Raw genomic sequence first — 26,369 nt, forward strand, 5'->3', positions numbered from 1 at the left:
TACTCCCACCGTCCACCTCTACTTGTCCATTATATTAAAAATAGTAACCAAAATTTACTTATTCGATTTGGAAAATCAAGAGATATTTTACCATTTAATATTTATTTTATCATTATTATTAAATACTATATTCCCCAATATTTAAATAGCTTATAATTAATAAAAGTGATATAGTAAAATTATTCTTTTATTTATTATTTTTAATGGAGTATTAAATAAAACATCTACAAATAAAGACGTATGGAGAGAGTAGTAATTTGTACCCTATATTTCGAGGAAAAACAAAAAAACGTGGGCACACCAAATCAGAATCAAACAAAAAGAAAAAGTAACATTCAGTTCCAAGTTCCAATGTAACTGAACCGATTCTGACTAATTGAAGACAAGAACTTCACAAAGCTTTCTTCAAAATTCACAAAGTTTTCTAATAGATTTTACAAAGTTTCGTTAAGAATTCAGTGTCCCAAGATCAATTGGCAAGTGAAGACGTGAGACATGTTGGAAAAAGAGGTAATGTTTACTTATTATTTCAGAACTTTGATAGTTAGTAACACAAATGAGATTTCAGTTGTTCGTTGTTTCATTTTTTAATTTTGATGAGAAAGCTTTGCTTCTATGATTGTGATATCCGTAATTTTGATGAATAAGCTTTGCTTCTTGCAAAATTTTCTTTAGCCCAAGCGAAGTATATCAAAATGATGAGGTTTTAAAAAAATTCAAGGTCTTTGAAAATAAAAGTTGTGTTTTTTTTTGCACATACCTTTTAATTCAATCAAATTCACCCATTTAATATCGGTCGGCTTCGAATAATGTTTTCTAATTGCAGTTGAATCATTTTGAAGCTTAACTTAGAGGTGCGAGCTATAGAGGTTAGCTAAATATTACTTTCTGATAACTAATATCTTACAAGTATGCTACCGTTCTTATACTCTTTTTGGATGTTATTCATTACCAATCTTTAGTGTTTCAATGTACAAGTGATTCTTTGAAGAGAAATTATAGAAACCCTTGATGTTGATACAATGTTGTTTGGGTTGTGTCAATGTTTCTTTATCAAACCAATGAATTTTGAGTTTCACCAAAAAAAATTATATCTCAATTTTTATTTTTAACTACCCGAGCATCTCCAACCCTCCATCCTTTCTCTACTCCACCCCACTACTGGAGACACAAAGCTACTACTCCTTCACAGTGGAGATTTCTCAAAGAAGGCTAGAACACAAAATAAAGACATAATGGTTACAATTTCTTTAGAATCCAATGTCCAAAGATTAATTGGCCAACAAGTGAAGACATGAGACATGTTGCAAAATGAGGTAATTTTTACTTTGTTGTTTCAGAATTTCAATAGTGATAAAAATGAGATGGATATTCATTGTTTCATGTTTTAATTTTCATGAACAAGCTTTGCTTCAGTGATATCTGTAAGTTTCCTTACCTAACACATGATGACATTCTCGAGTTAAATTTTACATATCTACAGTTATGGAGTTCCACAAATTCCATGACACTAGTTAAAATTTTTCAATAATAGGATCTTATGGTGGCTGGTGGGTGCTATTGCTTAGAGATTTTCCTTTCTTACAAAGTTTTATTCTGCATCAATATATGAAGTATATCAAAATGAGGTTTTAAAAAGAAAATGAGTTGAAGCTCTAGTGGTACTTTTTCATACTAAGTTTCTTTTAGGTGTGCTAAAATGTTACTCTTTTGGGATGTGTTTCTTTTACCAACAGTTAATGAAAAGAGGTAGAAGTGGTTCCTTAAAAGGTAAAAACAAGAACTTTTATCATGCCTTCTAATGAATTCTACCCGAGGAACTAGCTTCATATTCAATGTTACTTATATTGAGGTGTCTAAAATTGCGTTATAAGATCTGCTCTTTCCTCATATATGTGTAGTTTATTATACTCAAAATATTTTGCATAAGATAAATTTAAATGAAGAAACATGGTCTGAGAGGATTCATATAACCGGACCCCAACTTGTTTGAAACTAAGATGCAATAGTTGTAGTTGTTGTAGTATTGTACTTAAACTGACCGTTTCTATCTATTTCCATATGTATCGTAGTGTAGAAGACATAAGATACATGGAATGACAATCTCAGAATGCATTGATTTAACTCTTAGTTTTCTAGAATAGTTCTTAAGGAAGTCGAGATACATTGTTGTGATTTGTGTTCTATTAAACTTTCTAGTTTCAGAAAAATCTAATGGGTTTCTTGCTATTGAGCTAGAACTATGCTCTCGATAACTCAATGGTTAATGTGTGTGGAACTTTTCCACCTTGTTTTAAAGTAATATTGTTTCTTTACTAATTATGAATAGATTGTTGTTGGGGCTTCAAATCTATCTCTTAGAAAAAAGGACCAAACACGGTGAATTCGACCATTTTAACTACGCAATTTTGTGATGAATTAATTAATGGTGAGAGAATGAGTGATGATCCTGCAAAATTTGTGTCTATGGGGAAGAGGAGTCGTGAAGAACGATATGTTAACATTTGGGAAAGTTAGTTTAGCCATCCAAATTGTTTTTCGCCTCTCTGTTTTACAGTTAATTAGAGTCTCTCACAAGACTCCACTTATGGTAGTTAGTGTCTCTCACTATGAAATTTTTTAGTAGGATTGTAAATAATTCTTGTTCTTTCTTATTTCCTCATTATTTGTCCTCAATAAATTGAAATTCTTTGTTTCATGGGATATCCTAATCTTTTGTCTGTTATTTACAAGAAAGCGTCTCATGTATATTTTGTCATTTTTTAATATTCTATTGCTAACACGATATTCTGACACTTTCACAATATCTATATTAGTTAAGATTAGGTTTCTAGGAATCTTTTATCAAATAAGATATTTATATGCCGATAAAAAATTTACCCTAATTTGCACGGTATTGGCGTGTAAGTGTTGTTTATATTGATCTTTATTATATATATATATATATATATATATATATACTTTTATCATAACTTGCACGTTATGCCCAATTGTATAAACCTTTTATACTAGTATGATCAATATACTTATAGCTTCAATAGTCAATTAAAAATTTGCTTAACTTGGTATTGGATTACTTAGTATTGCGTGCCTAGCATCATGGTTCGGGGTGTGGAGGAGCTATTATAGTCCAAGATCCTATTAGAGTTTCCTCTGATTTTCTTACCTTATTTGAAGTTTATTTTTCTCTTGAAGGAAAATCAAAGTATTTCCATAAATGCTTTAATTTTTCCTGAAAGGAAAATATAATTTCATCCTATATTTGGGTTATTCCTTCCTTGAAGGAAAAGTTTGGAACTCTATAAATTGAAGACTACTCTTCTCACATAAAATATAATAGCATCCACAACATAGTCATTTAGAGACTTTTGTTAATGGGGAGATTTTCTCCCAACATACAGATTGTCATCTTCTTATTAATCTTTTATACATAATACATATGTTGAATTTGTAGCTTTCTTTCCTTTATGATGCTAAGCTTAGATTTTTGTCACATTGTCCCCTTCATGGTCTTTCAACAAGAATGAAAAGTTTTGTTGTGTCTGGGCTGTGACTGAATTTAGCCACATGGATGTCTAACCATGAGATGTGGAATTTATTTCGTTGATATAATATTTGTTTAGCTTGAGCGAAATTTAGCATATTTTTAGGGACCTTCTTTGTTAGTAAGTTTGTTCCTTCTTATAGAAAAAAACTAGAGTACATAAAAAAATTCCATTTGTATGTTTCGATTTACTTTGGTGGGTACCTATCAAAAGTATCTTTCTTCTTGTTGGAAAAATTAGTGTAATCTCAAAAGGTGGTTAATGTGCATCATTGGTTTGGGAAAACATTAATTTTGGGATATTATTTTTATATCTATTTATTAAAATATTTTATTACATTTAATGTAGTCAAACTAGCCGTTAGCTAGCCGTTGCAGAAACACCTATATATACACCACGTTAGTTAACACAAAATAGTCAAATTTATCTATCTACTTTCTTCTTTCTCCAATTTGGGTTTATTATTTCTGCTTCCAGTTAATCACTTAAAAAGTTTGTTGCATCTTTGGAGGATATGCCTAATTATATCTTTAAGGATAGTTTCTTAACATGCCTCAAGGTAATTTCTATTCTCCATAAAGTACTATTTTTCTATCACTTGTAGCTACTATTATTCTGTCAAATTGTTGATCCTTAAAATTCACCTCTATCATAAAACTCCTTTTGGCCAAGGCCTTCTTGAATCCCCTAAGTCTAAAAGGAGATATTGCATATCTAAGTCGGACTATCAATGAAGAGCGGATGCTTGACAAAATTCTAACTTGAGGTACTTCGAAACCTGCTAATTCCTCTTATTTGTAACTCATCACTACACTTGTGGCTTAATTATTTTCATGTCAATTAACTCTTACATTCTGATATTTTCTTGTTTTCCCTTAATGTCCATGTTCAACTTGACATCTAGCAATGTTTTATATGCTCGTTCTATTTTGGTCTGAGACTTGTTGATTTTAATCATCTTTCATTATTTCTGATTTGCTAATCTGAATACAGGAGATAACAACACTTACCTATTCTTCTTATCTGTAGCTCATTATTACTACATTTGATCTACATTTTTTACAAAACTTAGAAATCTAGCTGCTGAAAATATAAATGCTATTCTGTTTGAAAATGATCATATGCCTCAAAATATATGAACATTTTCATACTTAATAGCATGTACATCTTTAGCCAGTTCTTCATAATGATGTATAATCACTTTGTATATCAAAACTCGATATTGTTTTAATGAACTATAATGTACCTTATCAAACTTATGAACATAAGGTTACTTGTGTTACCATTGTTGATCATATAATGTTGCTAAGGCTTTAAACTGATTGTTTTAAATGACCTATTTATATATATTGTTTTAAGTGTGTCAAACATTTATTAATGCATATATTTACAAAGTTTATAGAAAGGTGGCAAAGAGTCCAAAAAGGGAAAATAAAAAACTTCAATTTTAGAGCAAAATAACTACAAATGTCTTTTATTAAAGAAAAAAAAATACTATCTTAATTTACACTGTACTTAAAGTTTGTAGTGAATCTGATTGTTCAACTGATATAATACATGAAATTTGATTAACTTTGAGAAAATAATTTAAATAAATTTGGTCAAAGTCTAGGAATGACCAACATTTATTGACTTAAGTAGTGGATTTGATTGTTCAAATACATATTGGATTAACTCTTTTGGAACTATTTGAATTATTTTGACATAGTCTAAAATACACTTGTGCACTAGAATAATAATGTTGCTGAATTCATTCAATGTAAGTATTAAGAGAATAGCACACCGACCAAGAGGAAACAAATAGGCACAACTTAGATAGTATAGATTTGCTTTTTTATTTTATCTAGTCCATTATTGTTTGTTAATAGTCTAACAATGAAGGACTTAGTTTATGTAATAGTGAGTTTGATTCTATTTTCAATCATATTTTGGCATTTAAATAAAAAAAATTCTTGTTTGTTCTTGAGTTCACCAATATTCTGATGGTTTGATTAGCATATTGGCATCTCTTTATTATATTAGACATGCTAACTTAGATCTTCAATTCTTTTTTGGTTTCTTTTTCCTTATCTTTTTTCCTAGTTCTAATAAATTTTGGAAGTCTAGTAACAAAATTGACAAAAGTTTGTTTTTTCTGTTCTCTATTTTATTTTATTTCAATCTTTATCTCCCAATTATATTCATCTAAATACGGTAAATTACTGCAAGTGTTCACATCTCATAGAAACAAACACAAAAGGATACACAAACGTATATTTGATTTCTCTTGGCATAGAAAATGTTTGTTCTCACTTTTTGCCACCTTGACTATGTGGTAAATTTGATTTTTTTTCTTATGTTCATTCTTAGATTTTGATTTGTTGGACACTTGTATCAACACTTTAGTGTCCGTGTTTCATTGTTGTGTATGGATATATACTCAAAGTAATTAAATTTGAATTAAGCAAAACAAACAATGATTGGACAACATGTTTCCTCTTTTTTTATTTGTATTAATTCGTTGATGAATTATGACTATAAAAAGGAGAAATCTTTTGTTCAATCATTGTTACGCTTTGCTTAAATCAAATTTAATTAGACTGAGTATATATGCATACAAAACTATGAAAACACAGACACTAACACTGATATATATGGACAACAAATCAAAATTTAAGATCGAACATATGAAAAAAATTAATTTTACCACAAAATCAAGAAGGAAAAAAAAGTGTGAACACACATTTTCTGCCAAGAGGAATCAAATATATGTTTATGTACCCATTTGTTTGTGTTTGTGTGAGATGTGAAGACTTGCAATAATATATTGTATTTAGCTAATACAATTGAGGGATAACTAAAGAAAATGGAGAATAGAAAAAAAACTAAGCTTTTGTTGATCTTGTTACTAGTCGTCCAAAATTTATTAGAACTAGAAAGAGAAAAGAAAAAATAAACTTAAAATGAATTGCAGATCTCAGTTAACATCTTTAATAAATTAGTCACAATATAATAATTGAACCATCGATATATAGGTGAACACAAGGGCAAAGAAGAAGAAAAATCATTGAATGCCAAAATGAGATTTGCATGGAATCAAAGTCACCATCACATAATTTAAGCCATTCATTGTAAGAGAATTAATGCAATAATGAATTGAATAAAATAAAGAAACACATCCTTATTCTCTTAGTTGCATTAGTATGTCTCCTCTTGACTGCTGAGCTATTTCCATAATACTTAAATTGAATGAAGAAGCAAAATAGTGTCACCTCTACTGGTTAAAATGCCTTGTCTTTGCCTATAACATATTCTACCAAAAATATGATTTAAAAAGATAAAACGAATGAGTCAGTGTCTTGTATTTTATATGTATTGTCTTGGACATTGAGTTGTTCCATTGTAAATTAAACTACATTTGTTAAAATTTATTGCTTATATATATATATATATATATATATATATATATATATATATTACTTTAAAATTACGACGGTCCTTAGAAATCTTATGGGAACTATTCGATCATGTGCTAGGTAAGGCAACTTATAGACCAACAAAGGGACGGATGTCATAGAAGAAAAGTTTTCTCTTAAAAACTAAAACATGAAACAATGAGCATCCATCTCATTTCTATTACTATCAAAATTTTAAAACAACAAAGTAAAAACTACTTTTTTCCCAACATGTCTTATGTTGTGTCTAATGAAAGCTTTTGGGTTTTTGGTGGAAGATGTTCATGAAAACTGAAGACTATTTTTGGGGGGTTGGGGTTTGTTTCTGATGATTACCTCAGAAGGGATCCACGACTTGTTCGAGTTGAGAAAATGTTTGAACATGTCCAATCTAAGTTTCCTAGAGCACCAAAATTTCTGCTTGTTTTGCTTCATGAGCGGAAAAATTGTGGCATATACGGTTAGTATAATGTACTTGTTCTTTTGATTAGTAGCTAACTCGATGTTGAAATAAGGTAGATTTAACAAGGTTAGCTACTAATCAAGAGAACGAGTATATTATATTAACTGTATATGCCCTAATTTTTCCACTCGGGAAGAAAAAACAAACAGAAATTTTGGTGCCCCAGGAAGGTTAGATTGGACTTGTTCAAACATGTTCTCAATTCTAACAAGTGGTGGATCCGTTCTGAGGTAATCATCAGAAACAAACCCCAAACGCCCCAAAAAATCTTTAGTTTCCATGAACATCTTTCAGCAGAAACCCAAATGCTTTCATCAGGCACAACATACGACATGTTGGAAAAAGAGGTAGTTATTACTTTGTTTTTTCAAAATTTTGATAGTAACAAAAATGAGATGGATGTTCATTTTTTCATGTTTTAGTTTTGATGAGCAAACCAAGCTAACCTTCAACATCAAGTCGTGGTAGCACAAGAGAGTTCTTCATCCAGAATAAGTGTCACTCTAGGATAAAAATCAGTGAGACAGAGTATCTAACTGCAAGCAGACGTGATATTGTGTTCAATGTCGGAATGTGTGCAATATTCCAAGCTTATCCGAAGGAATCTTGTAAGAGAACTGCAAAGAAGATTCTAAGATATTTGAAGAAGACAGGGACCCGGTTCTATTCTATCCATCAGAAGACTCATTTGATTTGGTAGGATATGTTGATGCAGACTATGCTGGGTATCAAGTTAATAGAAAGAGCACCTCAGTAATGACTCATTTTCTGGGCGCATCTCTTATCTCCTAAGTAACTAAAAAAGAAAAAAAAATTATCCTTTCAATAGCTGAGGCAAAGTATGTAACAATAGCAGCTTGTTGTGCACAACTCTTATGGGCAGCAACTTGGAGACTTTGGAGTGGTTACTCACAGTATTCCTCTCCTGTGGGAAAATACAAGTGCTCTCAATATGACTAAGAATCAAATTGTTAAAAAGGGAAACATTAGTATGCAATTTTGCAAGACTGAAGATCAAGTTGTTGATATTCTCATGAAAGCTCTGAGTAGGGACCTGTTCAAGAAAAAAACAAAACAGATTAAAGTTGGGGATGCTGAAACTTGAATGAGTGGATCATGTATGAAGAAATCAACCCGTACATGACTATAAAAAGAGAGCATGTATCCTCATTTTTAAGATATGCATGTTTTAGTAAATTCAGTCTCATACCTTTTGTAGGTATACACACAAGGTGAGTATGCCGATGGAAAAGGGAGGTCAGGACAGATCTGGGTAGTTACATCCAAATTATATGGGGGGACCTAGTCCTTTCTCGAAGGTTAGAATTCTTAACACAACATTTAAATTACTTAAGAGAACCATTACAATTGCCATGTGGCAGTCATCCAGGTATCTGACTATTGTCCCTCATTGAATACCAAACAACATTTCCTTTCGGGAGATCTTACACCCTTTCAGTAATTTTTATATTCTCCATTTCCTTCAATCTCTCCCAAAATTCAAATTTGCTTCCAATCGACTCCTCTTTGTTTGTTAATCAGATAGACAAACCCTCTTCATAACCCCCCCTACTTCGACCATGCCTCCTATCGAACAAAAAGCTGCACCTGCTACTGAAGTTCCTTCAACCCCTAGAAGAAGAATCTTTAACCCCCAACCACTAAGGGTCTAGTCTCACATGTGGTGAACCCTCTTTGAAAATGACCTCCCATGTTTGTTCTCCTATCCTAGATCTAAATGCATCTCAAAAATCTTCTCTTGGGGGATCTATTCACTCAAAGGTTCAGTCTGTGAAATAAGCCTCTGACCCTATTGTGATCCAACCTGGTTATGTTCTTCCCGCCCTATCTAAACAAAACTTCGACGGAGATCTGTTGGAAGGTAAAATCATAAGGTCGAATATTCTTGCTACAAGTGATGAGTGGGTTATTGAAAGTCTTACTGAGATGAGGGATGATACAAGTGTTAACTTGAGATATTTTGCATAATGACAAACTGAATTCTTATCGCATGAAATCAAGGAGCAAGATTTTGAGACTGATAAGCAGCATCACCCAAGGAGATAGATTAATTAAATCAAATCAATCTAAACAATTGACAGATATCAATCTAACTAGATACCACATCGGATCGTATGAAGCCAAAAAAGAAGAAGCAAAATCAGACGACCAAGATAGGAAAGCAGATGAAGGAAGATCACATTCTGATCAAGGAAGATCACATTGTGATCTCAATCTACAAGTCAAGACACACACCAATATATTGAAGACTAACTGCAAAACTCTATTTCAAGGAAGATCACATTGTGTTCGCTCTAACTCTCTTGGTTTGGTTTCTCCACCCAGATTTGATCAGAACTAGGCACTGGTTTAGCTGTTGCTTCTGATGATACTGATAAGGGTGAAAATAAGAATGATCAACCTTTACGGTGGAAATTGCAAAGAAAATGAGTTCCGTTTTCAAAAGGAAAGGAAAAAGTAATTGAGGAGCAAAGTGTGAAACCAAGTCCTTATCATACAAGGGGAACCACTCTGGGTGATACGATGAAGTCTAGAAAAACTTGAACTACGGAGAACCGGAGAAAAAGGAAACATTCTATTATTGATGAAGACTAGGTTCCTGATGTGAATCTGGTTGACAATTCTAAAAGATAAGGAAGAAAGTGAGACGGTGTATGCAGATGTTGTTGTTCCAGTTGAGAAGAGAAGATGGGAGGCACCAAAGAAAAAGCCTACCAAAAACCAAGGATAAGAAAGCGTCAAGCACAATAGAAGAATGAATCAGAAGGAAAGGAAAAAGGTTGCCTACAAAGGGAAGGAAAAAAGAAACTGTGAAGAGGAAAATGTAGGAATCCTGTCCAGATTATGAGTCTGACAAGGGACCAAGTTCATCTGGAAGGAAAAGGAAGGATGAGAAGGAATTGACAAAGGAGGAAAGGATCAAGATCTTGAGAACTCCGAAAGTTCTCAATGGAAGTGTGTTTGATCTTGAAATAAATACAAAGCCAGGGATAAGAAGCCTGGTTGATGCTGTAATGATACAAAGCTGGACACATTTTTTTTTACAGAACATGTGCTTGTACTGCATGAATCATAAGTGAGGTAATTCTTCTACAAGATGGTATTTACTGAATATGGGAGCCCAAATACTCAAGTAGGCATATTGCGGTTCCACTTGAATGAGGAGATTTTGGGGAAAATTCTGCAAGTGCCAAGGGAAGGAATCCAGACAATTGTTGAAAAGTCCCCATCAAAGGAATTTGTTCAGGAAATTAGCAACTTCTCAATCAAAGTTATGAAGGTATTCCTTCAGAGTATCTCAAAAATAAGTATCAATTGTTCTTTGAGTTTATCAATAAGGCGGTGTTGCCTAAGTGTGAAAAGAGAATTGTTTCCTCTAAGGCGGACTTGTTCCTTATTGAGCCTTGAGCACAATTGAGTTAGTCAATCTCCCTGCCATCATGCTGGAGCATATACACAATACCATGTTTGTTAAATATGGCAAACATGGCATGTGCTATGAGTATTTGCTAACAAAGGTGTTCAAAAACTTTAAAATTACCTTTGAACATGGAGTAAGAGGCACTGTGAAGTAAACTATATCTTTGAACACTCTTATTGAGTGTGAAAGTGTTGAAGGAAAGGCAGGGAACAAGAGCAAGGAGTCTGAACTATTGATTGAACATGAGCAACTCAAACATGAGTTGGAATCCATAGTAGTAACACTGGCCAATGGGAATGCAGAGATTGCTTGCCTGCATATTCAGGTGCAATTAGCAAAAATAGAGGGACCAGGTGGAGAAAAATTGGCCTCCTTGAAAGTTCAAAATGAATTCATGGAAACCAAAATGTTGAGCTCAATGAGATACTTCTAAAGAACCATGTTGAGGTAGATGCTCGCTTATCCCTACTCTTTCAAACCCCTTCTTCCAAGCCTCCTTCCTCCTAAGTTCCAATATAAGTCCCTTCATTTCTCTTTTGTTCATTGAAACTCAGTGGGTATTGTCCTCGATCTTGTTTGTAATGTTAATTGGAATGTTTTGTATGTTCCTCTTTGATTATGAATGAAAATGACCTTGTTGTTGCTGACTTGTCTCATTACTTTATCCATCTTTTACTTATGCTTAGTGTTGTCCAAGCGGCCATGAATTTTTTTGAACTGCATTTCTGTTAACTTGGTTTACTGCTTTAACTCTTTTTATGACGTCAAAAGGGGGGAAATTGTTAAGGGTATGAGATCTGTTAGTAGTTTTTTGAAGAGGACATGGTCATGCTGATATGGGGAACTGATGAAAATGAGAAGAAGTTGAGTAAGTTTGTCATCCTCAAAAAAGGAGAAAATGTTATTTTGAGCTAACTCGGAAGTTTTTATGATTTAACAAACTTTGGGATCTAATAGGTAACCAGATCCCAGGTGAGACTAAGAGTTCCGTTACTTGAAAAGGACAATTGTCTAAAAGTTGCAACAGTGTCACTGTTGTGGTTGGTGCACGTCTGTTTGCTGAGCAACAGTACTCTCAGCCAATGGCATTGCTTCAAGATTTTTTTTGTCTATCTTATATAAGTCTCTTCTCCAATGATACAACATAGTTTTTGCATCCTGAAATTAACAAAAGCAAAAGCCTTTCTTGAGTGAAATATTTCTCAAAGAACAACAGCGAGACCTAATAGAGTTATCTTTGTTCTTAGTTGTTATTATGCTTCATATTTCTGTGTTTATTCTTGTAAGATCTATTCCTAAGTTATAAAGGAATTAGATCAGTTTCAATCCTCATCATTTTGTATCATAGCTAGAGTTAGCTATGTCTGGCTCTTAAATTCTAGATCGACTAGAGTTAGTTGGTCTAGTGAGCCATAGAGTTGCTGCTCTGAACTGAGTAACATAGTTGCTACATTAAGGGGGAAGGGATTAAGAGGTTAATTCCTAGATTACTAGAGTTTGTAATCTGAATCTTTGATCCTTTTGATGATAATGGAGTTGTGTTGAAATCCTATGTGACATGTCGTGGTTTTATCCTCTCTTGAGCAAGGGGGTTTCCATGTAAGCTCCCGTTTTGTTTTTTACTTTGATTTGTTTACTTTCCGCACTGATATTCTGTCAAGGACCTGTTCCATTGACTAATAGTGGACACATATTTTCTTTCAGGGCCTCAACGATCCCGGTGGCGATGTCCAAAGTGTGACGGACCTGGTCAAATTGAGGAGCTTGTTGTGGATTGAAGAATTGACAAAGAGTCATAAGCTAGGAGTTGTAGTTTCAGTCATTATAAGTCCAACAACAGTTTATGGTATTAACTTGGGCAATGAAATGTTCTATGGTGATGTTGAGGATTATATGCTGGACATACACTTTGATAAGGTGGCCAAGGATGGGGTCTTTCACCTAGGCAACAAAGGAGAGGAAGCTTCAAAACTAAAAGGATGACACATGGAATGTGACATAGTTGGGATGGTAAGGTGATGGAGGAATTTGTTCTAAAAGTCACTTACCAATGTGACTAGAAGAACAAAATCATACAACAGTGTCAACAACATCCAATAAATTCAAGAAGAAGTGATGAGCTGTCAAGAGTTGTTGGACAGATTTGATGATGAAGACGAAATAAAAGAAGTGTTAAGTTAGACGGGCAAGACATCTTTTTAAGTTCATACATATATAAAATGAACTGTGGGGTTGATAACTCAACTTTATTCTTAATTTTTCTATTTTTGGATTACTTAAGCATCCTCGTTTATAACACCATCATAGAGTTTATTATAAACACTATAATGATCATAGAGTACCTAGTTTTTTCTAGCTCTTATATTCTTCATGCTTGTTAATTAGTAGAGGTTCGTTACCTCATTAGAATTAGTAAAGAAGTCTAGATCCCGTTGCTGGTACTATTCTCTTTTAGGTCCACTTTTATTTATTAATTGAAAAACTAGCCCTATGCACCTCACCTAATTGATTCCATTAAAAAAAAGACAAACAAGACTGAAATTTTGGCCCATTTTGTATGCATTTTAGTCATATATAACTGAAGCACACATACATGGAAAATTAAGATCTACTTAAAAGAGTTCAACTTTCAAATAGGAGATGATCGTACATTTGGTGGATTTCATGGCACAAAACCTGGTAGTAGTAGCATTGAGAGTATAAGGGTCTATGTGAAGGCCATCACATCCTCCATGATCACACCAAGATGATATACTCCAAAAAGGATTAAACTTTCAAATAGGAGATCGTGATCGTACATCTGGTGGATTTCATGGCACCAAACATGGTAATAGAAGCATTAAGAATATTGGGGTCTATGTGGAAGCCATCACATCCTCCACGGTCGCACCAAGGCGATATACTCGAAATGGGTTAAAAGGGAACAAATTTAAATCAAAATATATAGTATTTTATTGGGACTAGTTACTAGTTGGCAAAGAATTGCCTGAAATACAATGTTTTTAGTGATGGCACATATAGTTCGATTGAATGATCTAAAGACTTCAAGAAATGTGAGGGACGCAAGTTGATGGGGAATTTCTCAGATGATTTTGTTAGATGAGAGATCTAATGATTCGGGAACAAATAAATTTGCAATGTCGCTGGTATATGAGTTTCCAAGACATTATGAGATAAGTTCAACCCACGAAGTCCAATGAGATCTCCAATAATTGGATGGAACTGGACCGGTTAGGTAATTGGATGAAAAATCTAGCCATTCAAGTTGTGTATATGACTTCTGTTATAGGATAAGAACTCAAGTTGGCCACCGAAGTTGTTATTTCCAACTGATAAGTCCTTGAGCTTTCCAAATCTAAAGAAATCGGAAATTGGTCATTCAAGATGGTTATTACCAAGGTCCAAAGCCTCTATGGTGGTGAGATTCCATAGAGGTTTACGAATAAGCCCCGAGAGATTACAATCACTCATGTCCAAGTCATAAACTGAAGGGATTAGACATGAAGAATATGAATGCGACAACTCAAGATGCGTCAAACTAGAAAACTCACTAAATTTAGGTGAAATGAGCGATCTAGCGAATGTGTGGTTGATTTATAACTTTATATCTTAGAAGTAGGACAGTCAAGAATGTGTGGATCATTCAAGACACATTATCATAGAGTACTCCTCGTGTTTGTACCGAGGTTAGAAACCCACATCCTTCTCAATAGAATAGATGGGGCAATTCGGGTGGTGATTAGCCCTCCCAAATGTTATTATTGTTGAGATGGATTGGATCAAGACAGACTAAACAATGGGTACCCAAATTTGAAGTTTCACCATATCAATATAGTTTTTTTCTTTTTGAAAATTTGCTATACAAGCTTTTGACAACAAATCCATCAAAATTAAAACATGAAACAATGAATATATAAAAAATCTTAGTTTTTTTACCATCAAAATTCTGAAATAAATTTAAAAAAATTACCTCTTTTTGCAAAATTTTAGCCCCATTGTTTTTTGAAATTCCAACCACAGGGAGGGGGAACTCATTACCCCCTTACCCCCTCCCTCGTCCTCATTAAATGAGTTGGTGGGTCAATTAGGTGCAAAGTTTAAGTTGAATTTGGGGGGGGGGGGGGGGTGCAAAAATCACTATGGTTTATGACTGAAAATTGAACAAATAGTTTTCTCTCGTTTTCTTTTGTGTTTTGAATTTTATTTTTTAAAGAATTGATTTCGCGAGGTCAGTTTTTTCATACCACTTTTGAAGTCGGATTTTTTAGATTGATTGAGGCCTTTTTTAGTAGCGAACAACATATTCAATATAAGAAGGTAGGATGTACACAGATCATACCCTTACCTTTTCGAGATAAAGAGGTTATTTCTTATTGATCCTCAATTCAAAAGATGAGTTTATTCATACCTCTTTTGAAGTCAGGTCTTTTTATTAGTGAATACCATATTCAGTATAATCTCACAAGTGAGTTTGAGGAGGCTAAGGTGTACACAGATTTTACACATATATTTGTGTGATAAAAATGTTGCTTCTACTAGACACACGATTCAAAAATAGAAATCAAGAAAACAGATTTAGATTTACTCGTAGATGTACTTTGATTGATCAAATAGTACAGATTTTTTTAAAAAATAAAATTACAGGATGATATAATTTATATGGGAAAATCAAATAGTTTTTGTTGGTGAAATTACAATTGAAAATAAACTGAAGAAAAAACTTTATCTTCAGGATGAGACATGGATATCTCACTCTTTTAAAGAAGATTCAAGCCCACGATAATAAATCTTTTCATCAGTCCAGTAGTAATCCTCTTGACTTGTTCCCTCTAGGATACAACAAAGCCCGACCACAAAGTACAACTCAACATACACTGGACAAGAGTTGAGTCAAAAGCTCATTAAAAAAACACCCCCCTTCAACTAATAAGAACTTTCTCTTTTTACTCAATTTTATGCACTCTATATTTTCTTATACACAAAAACAAAGTAAGATCATCACTATTTACCGAAGGGGAGAATTCTTCCTTGTAATGAATAGGAAGATTATGAGGTAAATAAATGGCCTAAAACAAGGTTGCATGAGTTACAAGGCATAAAAAGGTAGAATAATGAGTGAAATAATAGAGTTTCAATAAGAAGTTATGGTCATGGCTGACCACATTCAATCACTAAAAAGAGGCAATTACTCCCAACGTTCTGCTAACACAAGAGGTTGATGAAAACCATAAAACCTAGAGATAAAAAAAACGTATGACGAGGGTTAGGATATTAATTATAGTCTACAATCTACATTGATAATAAACTGTGAAATATTACCAGAACAACGAAACAAAAGAAATTTAATACACCTAAAAATCATATAAACTCGACCACCTCTTAGTAAGCTTCACTCATTATTCCCAAAATATTCTTCTTCTTTTTTGTTGTTCTTCTTTGTTGCCCTTTGTAATCATAATCCGGATCGTTCTTGAATTCGCAAGCCAACTTATTTCTCACTCTCACGCTCCTCCTGGCTGATGACTCACCTTCTTGAGCTTTGTTACATGCCTTGTATGCCCTTTTCTCCAATTTTTGGTTGGCCAACATTGGGTTACATGCTGCAGGTAATCCACACACAATTTTGCGACAAAATAGGGGTTTCTTACCCATTTCTCTCATAATATTGGCTCTGAGTTCTAGCGCGATAGAATACTGAAGAGTTTCATTTGGGTAATAAACAATGGCATTGTTGAAAATCAACAAGAGATCTCTAAATAAGCTGGTGATTTTCACGTTCGAATAAACATCTTGCTCTACCTTATTTTGAATAATCTGTAAATCCATATGCTGCTTAATTTGTTTAAAATAATATAGATCTTCCTTAAAAAATATAAACATTAGCACTAATAAGGAATATATATAATCCATGTTTTATGATGATTATACTATAAATTTGACCTCACAGCGAGTTTAGAAAAAAAAAAAATGACCTTTGGTATTAAACATGTCAGATACTCCCTTCTTTCCGATTGTAGCACTATTTTATTATCAATCTGTTAAAAATAAATGGCATATGTCTATATTTAAAAATAATCAAGCTATAAAATTTCTATTTTATCATTAGTCAGAAGTTTTATAGTCACACAAATATTACAATGTATTTAAGACCACAAGTTTCAGAATTCTATGTTTTGTGTTAAGCCAAATTAAATATGTCTTTAAAGATAAAAAGATGTAAACTTTAAAGCTAATCATGTTTCAATTAAGAAAATACTATTTCTTTTTCATAATAGATAAAAGAGGAAAGAACATGGGAAATCGAGATTTAAAATATGAGGATAACAAACCACAATATATAGATTAGCAATGTATTTACCTAACTGGGAAGTCGAGATTAAAAAAGACAACAATGCTTGTGAGATCTCACCACATTAAGGAAGTTTATGAAATCTTGATTAATATTCTCCATCTTTTCATTAGATTTATCATTACCTTTTCCTCATTTAACTTTATTCTTTCTTCAGCTTCCTGTTTGAAAATATTTGGAGATTTTTTCCTACATAAACATAAAATAAATAAAGATATCAGTAATTAGATTACCATTTTGTTGTCAGATTTGTAAAAAAAATAGTGGATATATAATTTCAGCCTCATATGGCTATTGGTGAAAATTATAAACACTTGATAGAAACCATCAAGAAGAATAAAATATGGATTTGAAGAGAGATGACAAATAATCGTACAGACTCTTTGAGAAATAAAGATCCTAACATACAAAGAATTGCTTGTTGGAGAATCTTAGTAGCTTTATTTTTTTACTAGCTTAAATTTTTAATTTATTAGTTGAGGGTTCAACTCCTACCTTGTAATCCCCTTCTCCATTTTACATTTCCCTAACCTCAATTTTGTTTTATATTTTAAAATAAATAAGAATTTTTGGTTTTGAAAGACGCCATCAATAATATGAAGTTTTTTCTTTTGGAAGATTTAAGCAATTTTACTTATCAAAATTTAGTTTTATCCTTTTTAGTTATTTTTCAGTGTACCAAAAAAATAAATTTACAAACATTAATTTGGACAATAAAAGTACAAAACTAATAAATAATTATATGGGGCCAATCATCAAAGCTAACTATCAATTAGTGATTTTTATAAGGAAAAACATTAATTAGTTATGAAATTCGTCGTTAAAAAGTATATAGCTAATAATATTATTTGACATTTTGTCCTAAATATATTAACAATGTAGTTTTGATGTTTAGTGATAGTGGTTATTCTTTTCTCTTCCTTTTTTTGTAGTAATGATAAAATTGGAATCAAGAACACTTTATTTGAAAAAAAAATGAAATATTTTAGTGTAGATTATACCAATTAGTGATACTTTATTTATGCCCCAATTCCTAAGCTTTAGAAAAGATATATATCTTTGAATATATTTTGTGTCTCCTAGATAATTTTGTTTTTGCAGAAATCATCATATAAATGTGGATCAAACAAAAAATTAGTGAAAACGCATAATTCTTCAAATATCATAAGTAAAAAACATGGAAAGGGAAAAAAGAGGGAGTTATGAAAAAGATAAATCATACTGAATTGGAGTATCTCCTAGTTTGACTTGCTTTGTCCAATAATCTCTATAAGTCTTTGTAAGTTTATCTGCCATCAAATTTATGAATCCACTTTCATCATCTTCTTCTTCAATAAAATTTGTCTGATATAGACTCTTAAAATGCCCTTTTAAACTTTCGTACTTGACCTGACATTCTACAGGGGTATATTGAAGAATACATCGAAATCGTTTGGAAATGGAATCTGAGAATTCGGCAGCCACCATTTCCCAATTTTTCTAATCCATGGCGACACACTGAACATGCCAACACCATATCTTCTTCAACTTTCTCCATTTTCTAAAGAAGGTTTAGAGTTTTTCAAAGTAACTAAATCACTTGGTAAATTTATAATCCATTTTTTTCTTCTTAAAATGGGCATACCTTGCATTAATTAGTAGTGGTTATATTTGGTAAAAATCTTATTTGGTCAAATATGAATTAAATGAATCAAGACCAGCTAATGCGAATGTGGCAAAACGAAAAAAGTTGTATTCACGTTTCTTAAAATAACATATTTTATTTTTTTACCATATTAGTGTTTTGTTATGAAATTGTTCATTTTTTCCAAGCTGAATTTGGAAATTTTACTCACTTCTTTTTTTAAAATAAAATTGTCAATTTTTATTTTTATAAAAATAGAAATGAAGTGACCGCTTTACAAAACACTGTTAATGTCGGTCTCCCGCTCTAAGTCTAAAGCAATCTCTATTGATTTTTCCTGACTCACCACACTCATAGCAGGACTAGGAACCACATTATTCTGAGAAGAATCTGAATATATTGAATGAAAATAAATTTTAGAATATAGTACACAAGTAAAACTGAACAAGAAAGTGTTAAACTAACCTTATTATTAGTGCTCTGAAAATTTAAAATTTGACTAATACTCTACTATTTTATGTGGTTATTTAATATTATGGGTAGCATAAAAACACTATCTTGATTAGTGACAATGAACAAGTAAAATGAAACATTTATTTTCAGTATAGGGAATACTCCCTCCGTCCATCTTTACTTGTCCATTATACTCACGGATCTTACATGCTACCTGAGATTCCACGATGCATTTAGCACTTGGAATTTCTTGGAGTTGTAGTGCTAGATTATGTTGTTACAACATATCTCTATTTCAAATATTCGAGACTGATTCCAAGACTGATTCAAATAGAGATTATGTTGTTACAACACATCTCTATTTCAAGTAAATGATGAATGTTATGCTCAATCTGCAGTTAAGGCTATCATGCATGAGCACATTCTTCATGCCTCGCCAGATCTCCAAAGGCAGATATTTTGTACTGTTGAGAATTTTGAGAAATTGGATCTTGTGTCCACGTTTGGATGGGAGAGTGAAACTACTTTCCCAAATGTGCTTGGAGATGTTATTGAGTCCCTTGCTAGAGTGTGATCTTTGTTGATACTGGCTTCTATAAAGATGCTACATTTCTAAGCATAAGACCTCTACTCGAATAGTCGATCAAATAATAAAACTCTATCCAACAAGACAGTTAAGTGAACTATGTGACCCAAAAAAAATTCATGCGACAAGAATTTGACATTTGAGACATAAAATTATGTGGGACTCTACAAGATGTGTCCAATTACATTTAAGGTTCTTGGAGACTACTTACCCTAAACTCTAGCTCACACATATATAAAGTGTAATATATTTCCTTGAATAGGCATCTCTAAAATTTCATATATTCATGAAATATTCATAAAGTGATTAAGATGTGGGTGCACTCTTATTGACAACCAAATATTTTAACAAGATCCATAAAACCCTTTCACGGAGATCAAATAAATCCTAAGGAGGTCCACATCATCCTTAGTTTGAGTGACACTAACAACCCTTGAATCACGGAGAAATCTTAAGAGAGAGGAATCAAGGAATAAACATATTTGTACTCACAATCTTTATGAATAAAATCATTCTTTTTTATTTATTATGTGTTTGCAATATATTTTTTGTATTTGAGAAAAAATATTGCAAATAAATTGGCACGCCCAGTGTGAGCCAATTTATCCTTCATCTCCTCTCTCACAAATCAAATGAAAATCTGAAGCCACAAACCACAAAGATAGAAACCCCATTTTTGTGGGTACTTCAAGTCTCGCCTTTGAGTGTATCAAGTTTATACTCCGACAAGCCTTGAAGTAGGGGGCATTTATAAACACCAAAATTTTGTGGAACTCTATGAGATGATTACCCTTCCTCAAGAAAAGTGTGACAATTTGGAAAGTCACGGTTAGTGGGAACATCCTCCTAAACGAGCTCAACACGCTTTGTAGCTTAGGACAAGTTTAAATTTGGTTTCAATATCATTGTTGTCAATGTACGCAAATCATACTCATTCAAATTACCAAAATTCTAGTATTAAATGTCTCAACATTTAATAAGTCGCTCAAATACTTTAATATAGAAAAAAGATTATTATTTTTCTTTTATGTCCTAAAATTTTTACATAGGCTATGGATCACTATGGTCCAAGCCAAGTGACACTTTGCATTAGGTATCTGGACAATAAGAACTCCTACGCACCCAGTGCAACACACAATGCTAACAAATTTTCTTTTATGTCCTATATTTTTACATAAGCTATGGATCATTGTAGTCCAAGGCAAGTGACACTTGGCATTAGGTATCTGGACAATAATAACTCATGCACACCCAATGCTAAGTAATTAAAAACCAAGTTAAATAAAATTTAAGTGAATATCAAAGCTAGCAGTATATTGATCATACTAGTATAAAAGGTTTACATTATTAGGAATTATGTGGAAGTTATGATAAAGGCATTTGTCAAACAATATTGATATAAACAACTACTACATGTCAATTCTAAGCTAGTTGGGGTCAATTCTTTTGGTTTTTTGGATCAGGGCGAGGAGGAATGGATGTACAAGTGACATGTATAAATTATACTTCCAATCCCCGTACTACCTTAATCTAATAATTAAATCATGAAGACATAAAGAACTTCACAGATTGGAGGTGCACCAAAATTCAATTAATACCTACCTAGAATAGTAGGGTTCATGGAACATAATAAAAAGGCAATTTAATATATTGTTCACTACAGGAAAATTCCTTTTGCATCAGAAATATATTTTTTTAGCATTCAATCAAAACATTACCTGGTCATCAAGGAAGTGAGTTGAGAACCACGAGGTATCAAGTACAATTTTCAGCGGTGGCAAAAATGTAGGTGATTTCTTCTATTTATGCTTTGAAGGATAGACTTACCGAATATCACAATCAAGAAAGCATGGTTTAGAACTAGAAAGGAAGAGGGAAAAATATCAATTGATGTAATTCTAGACGCAAGAACAATACAGTGAACCACAATCAAGCAAACAAAATATACTATTAAGAAACAGAAAAAAAGACAGAGATTTAGAAGTAAAAAATGACGGTCTAGCAACTAAAAGACATTTAATTACTAGAATAAAATCTAAGGGTGAAAAGAAATTGAACTCATACTAGTGGAGACTAACCTAAGTAACCAAGAGGGTTCAATTGAACAGATATGAGGGTTTCTTCAAACTCACAAAGAAGCCTAAACATCAAATGTTCATTCAAAAACCAACTCCTAAAATAAACCCTAGTTTCTACTATTTATAATAATAGATAAACTAACCTAAGCTAGTTACAATAATACCCGTGAGCTAACACCAAGGAAAGTCTAGCCTATTAATTATTTAAAATTTAGTCATCATATATATATGAACAATGCCTATTATACTGTTTGAGGTCATTCTCATTATTTTAAGTCAAACTTCAACAAATCTTGTGTGTGCATCTCCATGCTTTTGGGAGATAAATATTACATTGAAGGCAGTGGCGAATTTATGTGTAAAATTTGGGTCACCCGAACCCGTGGTCCTCCGACTAAACTCGATATATTACTTGTATAATTATTAAAGAACATATTAAATAAACTTGTTGAACCCGTTCTTAAAGTTGCTGGATGGTTCACTGGTTTGACAGCCAAATTTTAACACCAAGGTCCTGAGTTCAATCCCAGTCAGCCACAATTCACTTCAAAAAAATTTAGTAACTAATAACACTGGTGTTTTAAAAAAAAAAACGAACTTCTAAAGCAATGGTGCACCCGTTTTCTTGAAGTCCTGGATTCGCCTCTGATTGAAGGTATGAGATGACCCCAAAGGCACTTGATCGATCTTTATTCTCGTCTGATTAATTAATTTCTACAAAAGATCTATCTGACTACGGAGTGAATGATTTGATCAATGAATATTCATTTTTTTCTTCAATGTCGAATGAATTCGCACCAATTAATCAACTCCAATCGAACTAATCAAACCCCAAAACAAATTATAAATTTTAGTTAGGATTCTAGGAGACAAAAATTTGTTTGCAACAAATCTTATATATGGAAAATTAACTCCAACCACAATATAAATATGACGAAACAAGAATATTTTATTAATTAACAGTTTGGGTACAATTATGTCCCTCTCTTGATTCTTTTGTAGGATAATTTACAGCTAAAATGAATTTTATTTGATATCCATGTAAAGAGGTTTTGGTGGATTTCTTTTTTTTTGAAGAATTTGGTTATCAAGAACATTCCACCCACATCTTGATATCTTTGTAAATATTTCATGAATTTATGAAATTTTCAAGATCCCTCTCTAAGGGATATATTACCCTTTATATAGTGTAAGCTATGAGTCCTTTTCAAGAATCCTAACTGAAATTGGACTCATCTGGTAGAGTCCCACACAATTTTGATGTCTACAAATGTCGAGTTCCTATCTCATAAAGAAACTGATTTCTTTTTTAAATAATGTTTCTGGTTACATAGTTCACTTAACTCTCTTGTTGGCTAGAGTTTTATTGTTTGAGGTGTAATCAACAGTCCCAGAAGAGGTCTTATCTTTAGAAATGTATTAATATCTTTATTGAAGCTAGAATAAACAAAGATTGCACAAACAACGGACCCAACAATATCTCCAAGCACCTTTGAGAAAGTAGTTTCAGCCTCCCATACGAACATGCACACGAGATCCAATTTCTCAAACATCCTCAATAGTACAACATATGTGCCTTTGTAGATCTGGCAAGGCATGATGAAGGTGCTTGTGCAGGCCAGCCTTAACTGCATATTGAGCATATCTTTCATTGTTTAAAGAAGCAGACCTCAAATCAGTAATTAGACATGGTGTCAGTACGAATATTTAAAATCGAGATGTGTTGTAAAAACATAATCTAGCACTGCATCTCCAAGAAATTCTGAACGTTGATATCATCGTGGAATCTCATGTAGCATGTATGATCCTTGAGTTAGAGCTTCAACAAGCAGTGAAGGATCATGGATCTTGTAATGTAGCAGGGATTCAAAGTACCAGGCATTAACTATCTTCTCAGCATACACAGTGAAGTGTCTTGGCATAGGTGCATCGACAAAATCAATGTGCAACCAAATCCATTTCATAAATGATTAAGCCGCTACTTCCCCACACGAGTTGAGGTAGGCACTTATTAGTACCTCAACCACATCAACTACTTCTTACTATTTCTAATCGTTTTCCTTGGCCTACAACCACATCAAAGTAGTGAACTTGAGAATTAGGAATGATTCATGCTTTAAAATTGAATGGTTCATTACGGATAAATTTTAATATTTTACGAGCACATCCAAACTTGCACAGTGTAACATTGGAAATGATTTTATTTTTCTTAATTCTGAGAAAACCCTCGTGATGACTTTCATAAGTCTTAAACAGTTGTATACCATCACATTTGAGAAAATAGTCTCCAAGTTTCCCAAGTTATTCCAAATGAAACTGCTGGAGGAATTTCTTTGTTTTCATTACTTCCAAAACCTTAGAAGTTGGGATACAAAGTTTTAGTTTGTAGTGATCCAAAAGCTTTCTTTCCAAGTTTATTCAGCATGATTGCTTCCCCTATAAAGTTTAAAGGTTGTACCACGACAGATAGTTATTGGCGAAAGATTCTTGACCTTGAGAATCTTATGAATTCTAAGGTATACACATATGGCAGTGAATCTGTTACACTTCACCCAAACAAATTCACTGCCATTTGTGTATACCTTAGAATTTATAAGATTCTCAAAGTTAAGATTATTTCGCCAATAACTATCTGCCGTGCTAGAACCTTTAGACTTTATAGAGGAAGAAATCCTGCCGAATAAAATTGAAAAGAATTCTTTTTTATCACTGCAAACTAAAACTTTTTATCCCAACTACTAAGGTTTTGGAAGTGATGACAACAAAGAAATGCCTCCAGAAGTTTCATTTGGAATCACTTGGGTAACTTGGAGACTCTTTTCTCAAAGATGCTATCAGTATACAGCTGTTTAAGACTTATGAAAATCATCATGAAGGCCTTTTCAGCATTAAGAAAAATAAAATCATTTTCAATGCTACATTGTTCAAGCTTAGATGTGCTCGTAAAATTCTGAGATTTATCCATAATGAACTATTCGATCATAAAATGGGGCTCATTCCTAATGATAATTCTCAAGTTTAAAGCTTTGGCAAAGAGTTTGCCTTCGGTGAAAAAGTATAGTAGGGTAAAGTAGGAGATTATAAGCAAGAGTGTAGCTGATGTGGTTGAGGCACTAATAGGTGCCTACCTCAGCTCAGGCGGGGAAGTAGCAACTTTATCATTTATGAAATGGATTGCGATGGACATTGATTTTATTGATGCACTTATCCTAAGGAACTTAAGGCACTTCCTCGTGAATGCTGAGAAGCTAGTCAATGTACGGTACTTGGAAATCACTGCTACATTACAAGTTTCATGACCCTTCATTGCTTGTTAAAGTGCTCACTCACTGATCTTACATGCTACCTGAGATACCAAGATGTTATTAGCACTTGGAATTTCTTGGAGATGTAGTGCTAGGTTATGTTATTACAACACATCTCTATTTCAAATATTCGATACTGAATCCTAGACTAATTACTTATTTGACGTCTACTTTTGTAAATAATGAATGTTATGCTCAATCTGCAGTTAAGGCTAGCATGCATAAGCACATTCTTCATGCCTTGCCAAATATTCAAATACATATATGTTGTACAGTTGAGGATTTTGAGAAATTGGATCTTGTGTCCACGTTTGAATGGGAGAGTGAAACTACTTTCCCAAATGTGCTTGGAGATATTATTAAGTCCTTTGCTAGAGTGTGATCTTTGTTGATACTGGCTTCTATAAAGATACTACATTTCTAAGCATAAGACCTGTAACGACCCGAGAGCACCCCCTAGTCGTTACCGGCGTATTTGACCTCGAAGAGGTCTTATACAAGCCCTTAGCATTCGTCATAACATGTATCATAGAATAAAATCACGGAAAGTTTAAAACTTTTACTTTGGAAGTTCAACTTCACTTCATATATGAAAAATAGAATCTAACTTCATCACAATGCACCATCTAGACATAGAAGTATCGAAAATGGGACTTAGCCCTTACATCAATAAGAAGTCTTGAAAATAGAAAGTACAACAATGTGTTTCAACATAAGCAAAGAACTAAACATAGAAGCTAGATCATAGGGTCTTGTCCTCGGACTTGAGGACTCACCAACTTGGGGAAGCAACTCCAAGTGTCTTGAGAAGTAAGCTTGAATCCTCAACGGCCCGAATCTAAATGTTTGGGAAAAGGGAGAAAATATGGGTTAGTACAACACACGTACTAAGTATGGCTACTATGCATAAAAACCATTGAAACATGCATAAAATAACATTTTATTCAAAACATGTTTTTTGCCAAATAATCCAATATGCACACAAATTAAGTATCATAGTCCAAACCAACATAATATCATCCCAACACGTAGACAGCCCAAGAAATACAAGTGAAATGCAAAGAATAGAACTCCATAACCCTATTCAAAG

The 26,369-nt window shown here is 33.0% G+C and overlaps 2 pseudogenes; both read left to right on the forward strand.

The window, feature by feature from the left end:
* Positions 1-19,884, forward strand: part of LOC102591760 (endoribonuclease Dicer homolog 2-like) — a 79,740-nt pseudogene extending 59,856 nt beyond the window's left edge.
* Positions 19,885-24,397: 4,513 nt separating this feature from the next.
* Positions 24,398-25,661, forward strand: LOC102592092 (endoribonuclease Dicer homolog 2-like; annotated as a pseudogene).
* Positions 25,662-26,369: the final 708 nt, after the last annotated feature.

Source organism: Solanum tuberosum, unplaced genomic scaffold (genome assembly GCF_000226075.1).
Source record: "Solanum tuberosum cultivar DM 1-3 516 R44 unplaced genomic scaffold, SolTub_3.0 scf00499, whole genome shotgun sequence".
NCBI classification, from domain to species: Eukaryota; Viridiplantae; Streptophyta; class Magnoliopsida; order Solanales; family Solanaceae; genus Solanum; species Solanum tuberosum.